Here is a 13,645-nt window from a genome sequence, read left to right as displayed (position 1 = left end):
CAGGAGCTCATGCATCAAATCGCAGCGCTACCTAACCGAGAGGACGCTGCCGCGGTACCGTCAAATGGCAGACGTGCCTGAGCGGTATGCTATGTACACTGACCAGGACGTCAGTTGTAACGTATGATTTGGACGGCTAGAATGCCGTTATGTGCCGTTATTAGTACACTGGCTAGTATGTCAGATGTAACGGATGTTTCGGACGGCTGGAATGTCGTCAAGTGTAATTTACGTTGATATTGACGTGTTGTCTGTACGACAACCCAGTGTCTAACCCATACTAACTCATGAATTGTTGTGTGTTTGCAGATGTGGACGAATCTGTTTTATCCTCTTCTCTCCCTCATATGTCTATGCTCTGTCGACGCCAACGTACTTTTCTTGCCCCGTGGAACCCTCTTTGCCTCGTTCAATCATTGGACTTTACATTTTCCCATTCAGACGCAGACATCGTGGACTTATGTGCAAAAACTAACGTACCGTGTTAAAGTGTTCAAAAACAGATTTACTAGTCGTTTTGCGCAGCACCGCCAACATGAGCGTATTGACCTGATACAACGCATTTGGGGAAAGTTCATGCATGAAACGGATCTACTAGATCAGGAACTGAACATTACCGTTGCTGCTTTACAGCATTTGCAGACACCTAGCTCAAACCGTAGGAAACGTGCTCTTCTACCCTTTGTTGGTGATGCCCTCTCATCCTTATTCGGTACTGCGACGACCACGGAAATCCAGGACATTCTGTCTCGTGTGAATGAGTTGACTGACGCTCAGGACGATGTGTTGGACGTGATTGACAGTAGCGTGACTATGATCAACCAGACTATTGTAGACATAGACATGAACCGACAGACTATTAACCGACTGATTAACTCGACAAACTACTTGACTGACCAAATAGGTGGACTCAAGGACGTCGTTCTCAACGGCTATTTTGCTTCTAACTTGGAGTCTCGGATGGACGAGGTATTTGCTGACCTCGGCACCTCCATTCGTGACTTTCGTAAAAGTATTATGAATATGGAAACTATCCTCAGTTTGGCCGAAAACGGCATTCTACCAAGATCACTGCTTCCCCCTAGCCGTTTCGTAGGAATTTTGGAAGGCATTCAGAAGACCCTGCCCCGGGAATTAGCTTTGCCATTCTCCCCGTTGGACACCGACCAGTACTTCTCTATCTCTCATACCCGGACTATTAGAACAACTAAAGGTGTATCTGTTCTTGTGACTATCCCCCTGATCTCCGTTCAGCAACACTAACGTGTTCCAAGTCTTCAACGTACCCGTACCGAAAGTGACTGGCAGTCAGGCCGTAGTCGCCAACTATGATATTGAGCCCGTGAAATTCATTGCGCTATCTCAGGACTCGCTGAAGTTTATGTTCATTGATGACGATGACATTCAACTGTACTTGCGAAGACGTTTACCGTTCTGTCCCATTCGACGACCTATCATGAATGTGCTGACCTGTTGTTGTTGTTGTCGGTCCCCGCAGCCGCGGCGAAGCCGCGGTGTAGCCTAGTGGCTCTGGAGGGCCCTGAAGGCGGCCACCAGGGCCGCCACCACATCGCTGCGCCGAACCTCCTCTGGGGTCGGCAGTATGTTGCCGATGGCCTGGGTCCGGAGGCGGACCCCCATCATCCCCGGGCATGTCAGGAGAATGTGCCTCGGTGTGTCGGCTTCCTCTCCACAGAGCCTGCAGCGGGCCGCGATACAGCCGAGACTGCGGCACTGTGGGCAGTCCACGGACGGGTTCCTTCCTATCTCGTGGAGGAACTGGGCGGAGCCGCTCCATCGCCCAGTTCGGATCTGGTGGACGTCGATTGCACTCGTCCTGTCCATGTTGGAGATTGGCGGTGGGTACCCTGTGCCCATCAGCTCACGGTACCAACCGGTCGCGGCCTTGTGTTCCGGGTCCGGGTAGGACGGCCTCTCCCTGGCGGCGCGGTCTCTTGCAGTACGGACCGCTGCTCGGTAGATGGTCTCCACGTCGAGCGGAACGTCCTCCTGCGCCAGAGCCGCAGCCTCGTTCGCCAGTGTGTCGGCGGCCTCGTTGCCCGGGATCCCGCAGTGGGATGGTACCCACTGCAGGGTGACCGGTCGGTCCCCAGCTGTCGCCTCCCGTAACAGCTGCCACACCGTCGCTCCTCGGGCAGACCGCTGGGCCGACGGGCCCTCCCTCAGGGCGGCCACGGCCGACATGGAGTCCGTGCAGATGATGACCGGATCCGTACCACTCTCGTTCTCGATGATGTGCTCCAGGGTCTTCTGCAGGGCTACCATCTCTGCTCTAAAACTGGAGCAGAGGGTGCCCGCCGGGATCCGAAGCTCGGTGCGGCTGTCGTCCGCTCCGATGATCAGGGCGCCAGCCCCTCCTCGGAACACTCCACCGCTCGCTGAGCCATCGGTCCATGCCCAGATGGCGCACTGTGTCAGGGACCCGAGATGCTGCAGCGCCGCCTCCCTCTTGGTCGAGTTGGCGGCCCCTGCGGGAAGAGCGCCGATCCCCACGTTGAATGTGATGGGTCCGCTCGGTGTCCACGGCGGTGGCCTCTTCGGTAGCAGGGGCTCGACTGGCAGCTCTACCCGCAGCTCCCGCAGGACTTCTCGGCCCACCTCCCGCCAGCCGGTGATCAGCTTGAGCCGCCGCGGTGGGTCGTCCATGGCGAGCTGATGCAGGGGGTCCTCCGGCGGCAGGGCGGCGGCCTTCGCCAGCATGCGCGCCGCCAGTGCTGGGCGCCTGGCCGATACGGGGAGGATCCCGGCTTCAGCCATGACGCCGTGATGGGGCGCCGAGCGGATACAGCCCGTGACCACTCGGGCCGCGGCGCGCATCTCTCGGTCCAGTAGCTCCACGTTGGTTTTTGACGTTGCCGGCAGCCAGGCAGCAGCCGCATGTTCCAGGGCGCCGCGCACGTAGCCATTGGCCACGGCGCGCAACTGCTGCTCCTTGAGTCCCCAGCTGCGGCCGGTGAGGCGTCGTAGTTGGGCGGTGCGGGGTCGGACGCGCCGGCGGAGGCTCCTACAGTGTGCGCCGAAGCCCAGCGTCCTGTCGAGAGTCACTCCCAGTAACTTCAGCTCGGCTCCCCCTTCCACCAGCTGGCCCGCCACGCGGATGTGGCAATCGGCGGCGTCTCGGGGGTTCTGGGAGAGGACGAGGAGCTGGGTCTTCTCGCCCGCGACCTCCATCTTGTTGCGGCGGGCCCACCTGACGAGCGAGGTGGCCGCCAGCTGCGCCCGCTCCCGAGCCACGGCGATGGTGTTGCCCGAGCACAGGGCCGAGGTGTCGTCCGCGAACATGAACGGTGTTGTTCCTGGGAGACGCCTGAGGGCTGACGCGAGTGGGGCCGACCACAACAAAAACAAGGTCGGAGAGAGGACACTGCCCTGGGGCAGTCCCGCTCGGTACACCCGTTCCTCGCTCCTCGTGCCGTTCAGCTCCACACAGGCTCTCCGATCTCGCAGAAAGTGCCACACCCAGGTGTTGGCGCAGGCCGGGATCCCCAGTTCTGCGAGGCGGGCTCTCAGGAGACGGTGGTCCACCTTGTCGTACGCGCGAGCGAAGTCAAAGGCTACCAGCACATACTTCTGGGCCGCCTCGCCATCCGGAACCTGCTTCTTGGAGGGTGGGCACGGCTTCTTCTGCCACCCGTCCTGGACTTGTTGTGTGAGTCGGGCGATGACGTCCTCGACCCCGCGCTTCTCTCTGAACCCGACTTGTTCGGGCGGGACGAGCTGTCGTTCCGCGACGAGGTGGGTGAGTCGGGTCGCGATAACCCGCTCGGCCAGCTTCGCGATGTGTGAGGTGAGCGCGATGGGCCGATAGCTGCCGATTTTCCTCGGGTCCTTGCCCGACTTGGGGATGGGCACGATGACGGCGCGCCGCCACTCACGCGGGACAACGCCGGCCTGCCACGATGCGTTGATGAGGCTGAGGAGGGCGAGGCGCGCTCTCGGACCCAGGTGCTTGACGTGTTCATTGCACAGGTCGTCTGGGCCCGGGGACTTCTGTAGTTGCGCCTGGGAGATCTGGCGCGTCAGCTCCTCCTCAGTGAACGGTGAGCAGAAGCCCGTCTTCTGCCCGCGGCACTCGTTGCAGGTCCTGACGTTGGAAGCCTTCAGCCTTCTCTTGGCGTCACGGTCTACCTTCGGGTTCCGCACCTGTTTGGACACGGTGGCGTATGTGCGGTTGAAGGCTGTGGCTTTCTCGCGGTCCGTCACGAGGGTGCGTCCGTTGTCCTCCATGGTCTCGGCAGCTCTGTGTTGGTCGTCTGTGGAGCCCTCCCACTTCTTCAGCGTTTTGTGCACGCGTCCTAGGCTTTGGTGTTTGTTGAGGGTGCTCGACACAAAGTCCCTGAACTGCTGCTGGGAGACACGGCGCTCAATCGACGCTGCCCTCTGCTTCGCTGCCACCCATCGCTCCTTGGCCGCGCGGTCTCCGCTCCTCATGTCGCGCCGTGCCGCGCGTCTGGCCTCGACCGCCTCTTCCAGCTCCGGATCCAGGGCCCACGGCTTAGCACCTGCGCGTGCTCCTCTTGGGATGTGGTGCACGCTCGCCTGCTGAAGCACTTGGTGGAACCTGGTAGCGGCTTCCTGAACAGACTCGTGTTCCGGCCCCGCCTCCGCGAAGGCAGCCTCGCACTCGTCTTGGAAGGCCAACCAGGCGGCTTTCTTGAAGGACCATCTAGTCTTCCTGATCCTCTGGGGGGCGGCCCCTCCGGTCCGGACTGTCAGAAGCATGGGGGAGATGGTCGCTGCCGAGATCGGGCCCGACGCTCCATGTCACCCGCCGCGACAGGGTTGGACTGCAGAACGCCGCATCGGGGGCTGTCTGGCTCCCGGAGCGGTAGCTGCTGAATGTCGGCCGGCCATCGTTGAGGGTCGTCCAGCCGATGTCATCCAGCCAGGTGGCGATCCTCTCGCCGACCTCGTCAGCAGTGTCGCAGTTGACGTCCCACAGCGGGTGGTGAGCGTTGACGTCACCGGCAACGATGGTGTTGTCGCCGCAGGGTAGTTGACTCGGGTCGAAGTTGTCCTGACGATCATCCGACTCATCCGGGCGGATGGGCGGGCGGTACAAGTTGATGAGCTCGAGATCGGGTGCTCCGATGAGGCGAACGCCACATATCTCGGTGGTGTCATCCACACTGGGCTTGAAGGGGCCACTCAGAGTCGTGAAGTGGGTACCATCACGGACGTATATGGCAACGTCCCCACCCTTCACGGGGCCGTCAGCTCTTCTGCCTCTTGTGCGGCGCGCCACGACTGGGGGCTGGAAGCCAGGCAGCCTTGGTGCCGTCTTGGGGAACTGACCCTCTTGGACCGCGATCACGTCCACTCGTGCTTCCGAAAGCCAGGGTGACAACTCCGCTATCTTCGGGCGGAGGCCCTCCGTGTTCCACACCATGATGGTGAGGAGACTTCTCCGTGCACGGTTACGGCGGTATCGGCGGTTGCGGGCTCGACGGCGGCGGTTGCCCGGCCGACCAGTTCGCGCCTCCCCGTCGCCGTCGGTCGCGGCGGGGGGCGCAGCCCGGGCGCTAATCATTCAGCAGGCCGAGCCGCGCGACGCGCGGCTCCAGGCCTGCTGGTGGGCGTGACGCTGCCCCAGAGCGGTGAAGGGAAGAAGCAGAGTGCAGAAGAGGCTGGCGCAGCGATGCAGCGGCGGCCGGTGGTGGTAGCCGCCGCCAGGAGCACCCCTCGGAAGGGGCACTTTTGGAGACCGTTTTGATGCACCGGGCCGGGGGCACCAGCTCGGCGACGGCGTCGGGATAAGCCTCCGCCGTCTCCACTCTCCACCTCGAGGAGGCGGTCTCCACCAGAGAGCAATGTGCTGACCTCGACGATGTGTGTCACTGCCTTGTTGACCAACCAGACTGACAAAGTTGACCGTTTTTGTGACAACGTTATTCGCGTGAACCAAAGTAGTGACCCGACTGCAGAGTACATAGGAAACGGACATTGGATAGTCATTAGTGTGGACCCGCTTGACCTACAGATCAGCTGTAAAAACGGTGACGTTATGAACAAGACCAAAGTTGTGACGACTGTGTCCCCTTTGACGTTAGTAACATTGGATTTCGGTTGTGCAGCTTCGAATTTCCATTTCCAGCTTCCCACCCATTACCGCACTGATTCCCATATTGAGCCGTACCAGCTTCAACAGATGAACCGTAGCTTAATGTCTAATGACGTATGGCAGCGTGTTACTGCCAGCATTGCTGAGGATGTACATTTTGATGATGCGCTAGAGAATATGCCGCCGATGCAGATGAAGGCAACAATGCTCTCTGCTTTGAAGCAACGGATTAAAATACTCAAAGTTAGGGATCGTCATTACTTTAGGACAGTAGTTATTCCTTCAGTGTCGGTCACCACAACAGCGGCGTTGGTTGCGTTAGTGCTTCTAACCGTAAAGTACGCCCGATGTCTGACGTTCAGCCCCTCTGTCCACCCCGACTTCTCATCCCCTGACATAAATCCTACCCCCGACTCGACTCATGACGACTCTGCACCGGACCAAACGACCGACACCAGCCCTGGAGGACACGACAGACACCTGACTTGGCTCCCCATCTGTCACCGCCCATAAGATACTGCCGCTCGTCTTCTTTGTCTCGGCAGAAACAAGAGACCAGCCTATCGAACCGAGAGATATGAAACCGGGCCCCGGGGGCCGCCAGACACCACAGAGGCTGACTGGCGCCGAGGTCGCAGCCGGTCATATACCGGGGTTACATGAGCGATCCGTTCCAAATACGCACTACGCTAATGCGCATCAGCTCCCCACAAACGGATCTACGGCACCGGTTACATGAGACTAATTCGTTTTATCTACGTCAAACGGATCTTGTTTGGCTCACCCGGGCTGACTCCTCGACGGCCGGTAATTCGCATCACAAACGGAATAGGATTAGCGTACAGTCATGGCGCAGTTGCGGCATTTACCGGGACGACTGAGCTAAATTTTAAATACTTATATCAGTTGATAGGCTCAAAAACATTTAAAATTAACATGAAATCAAAAAATGAAAACAAAGTTTTCTTGTTTTAAGTCAGTGGGCACTGATTCGCCATGCAGCGACAGCAGGGTGGTCAGAAAAAATTATCTATCAAAATATTTCATTCATTTTATTTCACATGCAAAGACTAAACCAAAATACCAACATTTTTTTGCTATTTTCTACGAGGCAGCCAATAAAAAAAATTGTAAAGTATTTTGCATTTTGACGCTTCCAGTCAGCAAAGAATAGTTCTTGTGAAATACGGCCCGAATCGTGTGCCTCGGACGTTTCGGTTACATGAGCGATCCGTTCCAAATACGCACTACGCTAATTCGCATCAGCTCCCCAAGAACGCATTCAGTGCACCGACTACATGAGCAAATTCGTATCAGTGACGTCAAACGGATCTAGTTTGGCTCTCGGCCCGATGCGCATTACAAACGGAATAGCATACAAATGTGGCGCACTTCCGTAACAATAGAGGTGACTAAATTAAAAATTTATTATCTTACGTCTTTTTTGCATTTAATCTGCTCAAAACATTCTCAATTAACTTAACAAAAAAAAGTTGAACATAAAGTTGTCTTGCTTTGACTCATTGGGCAATTGCCTCTCTTGATTCGTCTGTAGTGCTGTCAGAAAAATGTTTCAACTGAAATTATGTGGATATTTACTATTTGGTTTTCACTATATTTAGTGTTGAAAACTTGGCAAAATACCGACATATTTTTTTAAATATTATTTCAAAAGAAGAAAATGAAAAAAATATCTATTATTTTGCATTTTAATGTTTCTTTTTGCGAAGAAATAGTTCCTGTAATACGTATCTTGGTCCTATTCGCTTCTAAGCCTCTTTCTCAGCGGATTTTGTTCGGACCGCCGATTCGTATTAGCAGGTGGATACATGAGTCGGTAGTACGCTCCTGATTCGCATTAGCGGTGAATCCGATCGTGATACGTATTTGCTTTGCTCATGTAACCGCGGATCGGATCGCCGATTCGTACTAGCAGGTGGCTACATGAGTCGGTAATGCGTTCCTAATTCGAATTAGCGGCTAAATACGTATTTACTGTGCTCATGTAACCCCGATAATAGAGAAAAGACTGGATGACCTGCCAGGCTGCCGCCGGTCAACGGGTACCCCAGGTGACACCTCACAGGCGCGGCGCCATCAGCTGACGCTGCTGCTGTCGGCTGACAGACCTGACGTCGGCTGACAATACCTGACGTCGGCGACACAACGAAGCCGCCCGAACTCGGTGCTCTGCTGTCCAACGGTAACGTCGTTCCGCCCGGCACTGGGTACACACTCGATGCCCTCCGGGTCTCGTGGTGCGCGGTGAGCACCAGAGCCGCCCACGGGACCCCACAGCCGGCGGAACGTCCTACATCAGCACCGTGTCCCCGACACCTGTTCACCTGGACCCCATCGCCCCGGTGCCCCGGTACAGTATCAGTGGACTTTTAATGGTTCGATAGAGACTGAAAGTATGAACACTGAGCAATGGTGTGAGTGACAGAGGCAGAAATGGGTGAGTGAGTCACATGAACTGCAACCAGAAGTGAAGTTTGAACTGAACTGGTGGACTCTTATAAACAATAACTACTTCTTCAACTACGAGACTTTAATATCATCGACCGTCTTGTCTGTTCTTATATATCGCTAGTGTTGTGTTATATTGTGTTATGTTGTGTTGTACTGTGATGTGTTGTGGTATGCGTGTGGTGTTGTATTATGTGTTGTTGTGTTGTGAATGATATGACTAACTTGTGTTGTACGTCATATCCTTTCCCATAAAGTAATTGAAGTTGAAATATTATGATTTATTGGAATCAAATTTCAAAAGGACCTCGCAGTTGTGATGTAACGAAGTAACTTCCCTGTCCTCTCAATTAGCCTCCTTGCCGACCGCCCAGCTTTAATTCCTAATATGGCAATCCTTTCCTGATTGGCCCCGGGATATGACGTACGGTTCTCCAGTAAAAGTCTTGTTGGTTTTGCTTTTTTGGATATATCTGGTCCTATATTATGTTCAAATGCATAAGTATGAACCCGAATTGTGTGTATGCACATTTACCACTAGACTGTAAAATTGCATCCTTGTATGCCAAATACTTTCCGAGATATTCACCAAAAACCTCATTTTCTGCCGTTTGGGGTATTCTGGCCGCAATCTGCCTGGGATCGCCTATGACATCAGTAGAGCCATCTAACGAGAGGAACGCGGAAACACAGAATCATGAATGAATCGAGCGCGTAGTAAACGGTGTATGAAAGGGAGACTCAGCAGAGGCTATCCGGGTGGCCGGCGGGCGGCGCGCCCTTAGGCAACGGCTGACCCTTCGGACCGCGTGGGGTCAGAGGTCGCGCTCGGGAGTCGGGAAGTCTCGGCTCTAGGTTTCAGCGCTGTGCAGTCAGGAAGGGAGGGGAGGATAGCGCTAGCCCGACTGACTAGTATCTCGGCTGATTCGTGTGGGGTGGAAGGGAGCACAGAACGGGATGGTGGTTAGTGATGGATGGTGAGATGGTGGTTAGGTTAGTGCGTACTGCGTAGAACGTAGCTGAACATGCATTGTTTTTCATGACAAACAACATGCAGCATAATGTGCGGGTTATGCCAGAACTGATACAAAACGGGAACTATATTTCGGGCGAGGGAGTGGATAGGTGCCGTGACACAGCATGACGAAGACGATGCTGCCAAAATCGGGATGCTTTTTTGCCCCCATTCTTTTACCCCTAACATGGAGTGCTTGACCCGAACTTAGAGGTCCCCGACTGACCTTAGACCTTAAAATCGCACCCGTCAAGTGCGCCACCTTTTCTTCAGGGGCGCTCTTCCTGGTTGCCTCTGTTCTTACCAATAACAAAAGCAAATCGAACGTATAATTAAAAAGGCAGGCACCTCAAATACAATTTTATTCACACCCGCTCGTGTGCATACTTGTTTTGACCTATATCTTCTCATATCATAATATATCACTTCAGTGCTTAACCCTCAACAGTCTTTTGGGTTTTCTGCATATACCCAGGCCGAGGGGGGGGGGGGCGATTACGACCCCTCTCCGTCTTTTCGCCCCTAATTGAGCTAGCGCCTTCCGGATAAAACTGAGCGCGTGTGTCGTATGAGATGCAGCAGCTGCTGCCCGAGTTGAATGTCTCAGGTCAAACGATAAACTCTGAGGTCAGAATAAGTGCTCCAAGTCGCGGGATCGGTTTTTGGTAAACAACTTCACCATAGTGGATACAGAGCCAAGGTAATGGCACCATCGAGTTTTGCATGCTCAAGCGCGTCGAATAGTATACGCTTTATTTTTGTTGAGGTCAATTTAAGGTGTTCACCTCAGGTCATGATCAGGGCAGAGCCACTCAGTCCACGAAGCTGGCCCAAGGAGATCGTATCGCTTATTTGATTCGGTTAGGTCCTCACAAGTCCTTTGGTGGCTTCCCGACTCGCTAGCTCAATTTGATCGGGACTTTTTTGGTGAAAACTCCTGTGACCTTAGTGACGTCATACATGAAGTCGCCTAAGATCAAGAATGCAAAAGTAAATGCTGGGGCTCGTAAAGATTGTATAATATCACGAATTAACCCTATTCCTGGCGGGGGGGGGGCCTCAGGAGCCCCCCCTGAGGTTTTTTGGTTATTTCTCCCAAACGCGTTGAGCTAGGAAGCTCAAATTTTCTGACTTTTCCTATAAGGCTTCTACGCAACATGTCTGAAAATTTTGAGTTGATCTGACCTCAGGTCAGGTCACCAGAGGCGGTTTGGTGACCCTACCTCAGAAAAGTTTGCAATCACGCCAGAGCTAGAGTTTTTGACCGATCAATTTCTTCTCTTCAGGCTTTAGTTAGGGTACCAGTATGTGCAATTTGTATATCTCGGAATTTTGATATCGGTGACCTAAGGTCAGGTCAGTTTCGCGACCTCCCCATTATAAGTCAATGGGGGAAAAATCAACTCCCTGTTTTTACCACTAAAACGGATCGGAATAGCCCCATATACCATACATGACTTCATATACGATCAACCTTCACTACCTTGAGGTCTGTTTTGCTGTTGGGCAGCTGTGAGGTCATGTGACGTCATCAAAGGTCACCAAAGGTTTTTGGCCAATAACTCCGTACAGGAACAAGATACAGACGCGTGGATGGTCTCATTGTGTTCAGCTCGTCAAGACGCATCGAATGATATACATGATGACCTCGAGGTCACGTGACCTGAGGTCAATCTTTGACCTTGACCTTTCGAGGTCAACATATATGTCATTCGATGCGGATTGACGAGAGGATCACGATGATGCCCTTAGTTTGTTCCTATCTTGACTAATTCGAAAGTTATTCGAGAAAAACTCTCCATATCTAGCGCCGCCATTTTGACTTTTTCGACCCCTGTGACGTCATCTTTGACCTGACCTGAAAATGACCTTCGTAAAAATTGTAGACCTTGTCCATGCGTATCCGATGCCGTTTACCGCTTGTCGCTATCTTGCTTCGTTCTCGAGATCTCAGGGGGGGGGGGCCGAATCGGCCCCCCCCCGCCAGTTTCTTGTCCCGGCGGAGCCCGCCAGGAATAGGGTTAATGCGCTTGAGATAGCTTTAGACGGCTCCCGGCGCCAAAATAACAGTTTTCATATTTCCCCATTGATTAATAATCGTGAAGTTACGTGACCGACCTGACTTCAGGTGACTCTTAAGAAAAATACGAGATAACTACATTCAAGTTGTGAGGCCTCTAGGAGATAGTATTATGTAGATCATATAAGCTTCATTACCCAGTGAAAGGTCCCCTGGCACGAAGGGTGTTGCGACGTCGCTACATTTTGGGACCTTACAGAGGTTCACTTTTGACGTCATTGGTCAACGGCCTGACCTTAACCTTCGCACTTGTAAGAGGGTGTCGAACAGACGCCCCACTCTCAGTTTTTCGCAAATAACTCGCGCAAAAAGCGGCTGTTCGCGACGAAACTTTCAGTACCCTCAAGTTAATCAATATTACGCCTACCCTTAAAATTCTTATGACACTGACTCAAAAGACCTTTGACTTGTGACCTGTTTTCCGAGACCATGTTTGGCCGGAATCGCGATTTAGCGTATTTCGGCTCACATTATGAGCGCGTTTATTGTCTTTTTGTGGCTTTAAGCGATCAAACATGTGAAAGGATGTTGATCCCATGGATTCTAGTGGGTATCAAGGTCACGTGAAGGACAGTCAGGTCACTGACCTTTGATGACCTTAGTTCACTGCTTCGAGTTCTACATGCTTCTAGGGTAGATTTTGGAGTTGATTTCGCATTTAGAAACCGTTTGAGCATTTACTAAGTAGTTTTGGTTCCCTCGTAACATGTGACCTGACCTGACCTGACCCGACCTGGACTAGATGCACGAAAACATCATCTGTGATAAAAGTTAACTTGAAATTCGTGATCAGCACCCCCGCAAAACCTTATAACAGCCTCACTTTAAGAAGCTCTAACAGGTCCCGATTTTCCCGACTTTTGAGTATATATTGACTTATCAACAAATGACCTAGGACCTTAAAATTGTGTATCAACGGCCTCCTCTCGTCACGGGCAATACGCTCTTTTTCCGCGAAGCTCTAGCTCGATCAGGGTCTGAACGGCAAAGGGGTCCAACGGACCCCCTCCCCTTTATGCTAGACGCTGGCAAAACACCAATATGAGCGAGGGTTAAAATACAGCTGCTGTCATACAAAGTCGGCTGGAATCAAAGGTCAGGTTTGCAAAATTTCAGCTCTCGCAGCAAATAGACATGTGGAGGCGGCACCCGTCTCCCCGCCCCCTCTTCTCCTCTCGGCCACTGCCAGCGAGGTTTTAAACGTATCATACACATTACAAAGCATCATATCAGATGACGCACCCGAGCAGCCATATGCACTGAACAAAAGCTTATTACCCACCCTAGTCTATCGGCACTAGAGATGTCAATCGGATACAAACTTTTTGGTATACCGATGCCAAACCGATACCAACTCGGTATTTGGTATTTCAATGCTAATGTGTTTGGTATTATGTTGGTATCATGAACCCTTGCTAATGTTTAGGAGGCTAAGAAATCGGTAAAAAGTTGGTATTTTCCTCATGTTCCCAAGTTGGTTTGGTTTCGGTATTTCTCCACGGTTTTGGTTGGTATTTGGTTTGGTATCGGTATTCCGATTTTCCGTAATTGACATCACTAATCGGCACCATAGCACATGGTAGAGACTGTCGTCAGCCACGGACGCGCACTCGACCAACCCTCCGAGCCCGTTGACTGCGGGTGACCTTGACATGTCAAGCCTGATCGGCCGCCGGCCGCTGTCGTGCGGCCGTTACACGCGGAGGGGAGGGAGACACAAAGCTCTACGTTATAGCTGACCTCTGGCCTTTCCCTGCGCCCTGGTCACTGACCCCGCTCCATGTCGCTGGGCGGTGGCATGGCGGTGGAAACCGGTTCTAGCCTCTACACATGCCACCATTCTAACGCTCCCCTCCCCACGCTACTACGCGGCGTGGAGTACGCTCGTGCGTAACTGGGCGGAGCAAGGGGGCACGCGATACAGGGGCGGAACTGGTTGCCCTCCCGCTCGCCGAGCGACCAACGACTAATACCCTGGAGAACCGTACATGTGTGACGT

Source organism: Amphibalanus amphitrite, unplaced genomic scaffold, assembly GCF_019059575.1.
Source record: "Amphibalanus amphitrite isolate SeventyFive unplaced genomic scaffold, NRLGWU_Aamphi_draft 000586F_arrow, whole genome shotgun sequence".
NCBI classification, from domain to species: Eukaryota; Metazoa; Arthropoda; class Thecostraca; order Balanomorpha; family Balanidae; genus Amphibalanus; species Amphibalanus amphitrite.
Note: the sequence above shows the minus strand (reverse complement) of the source record.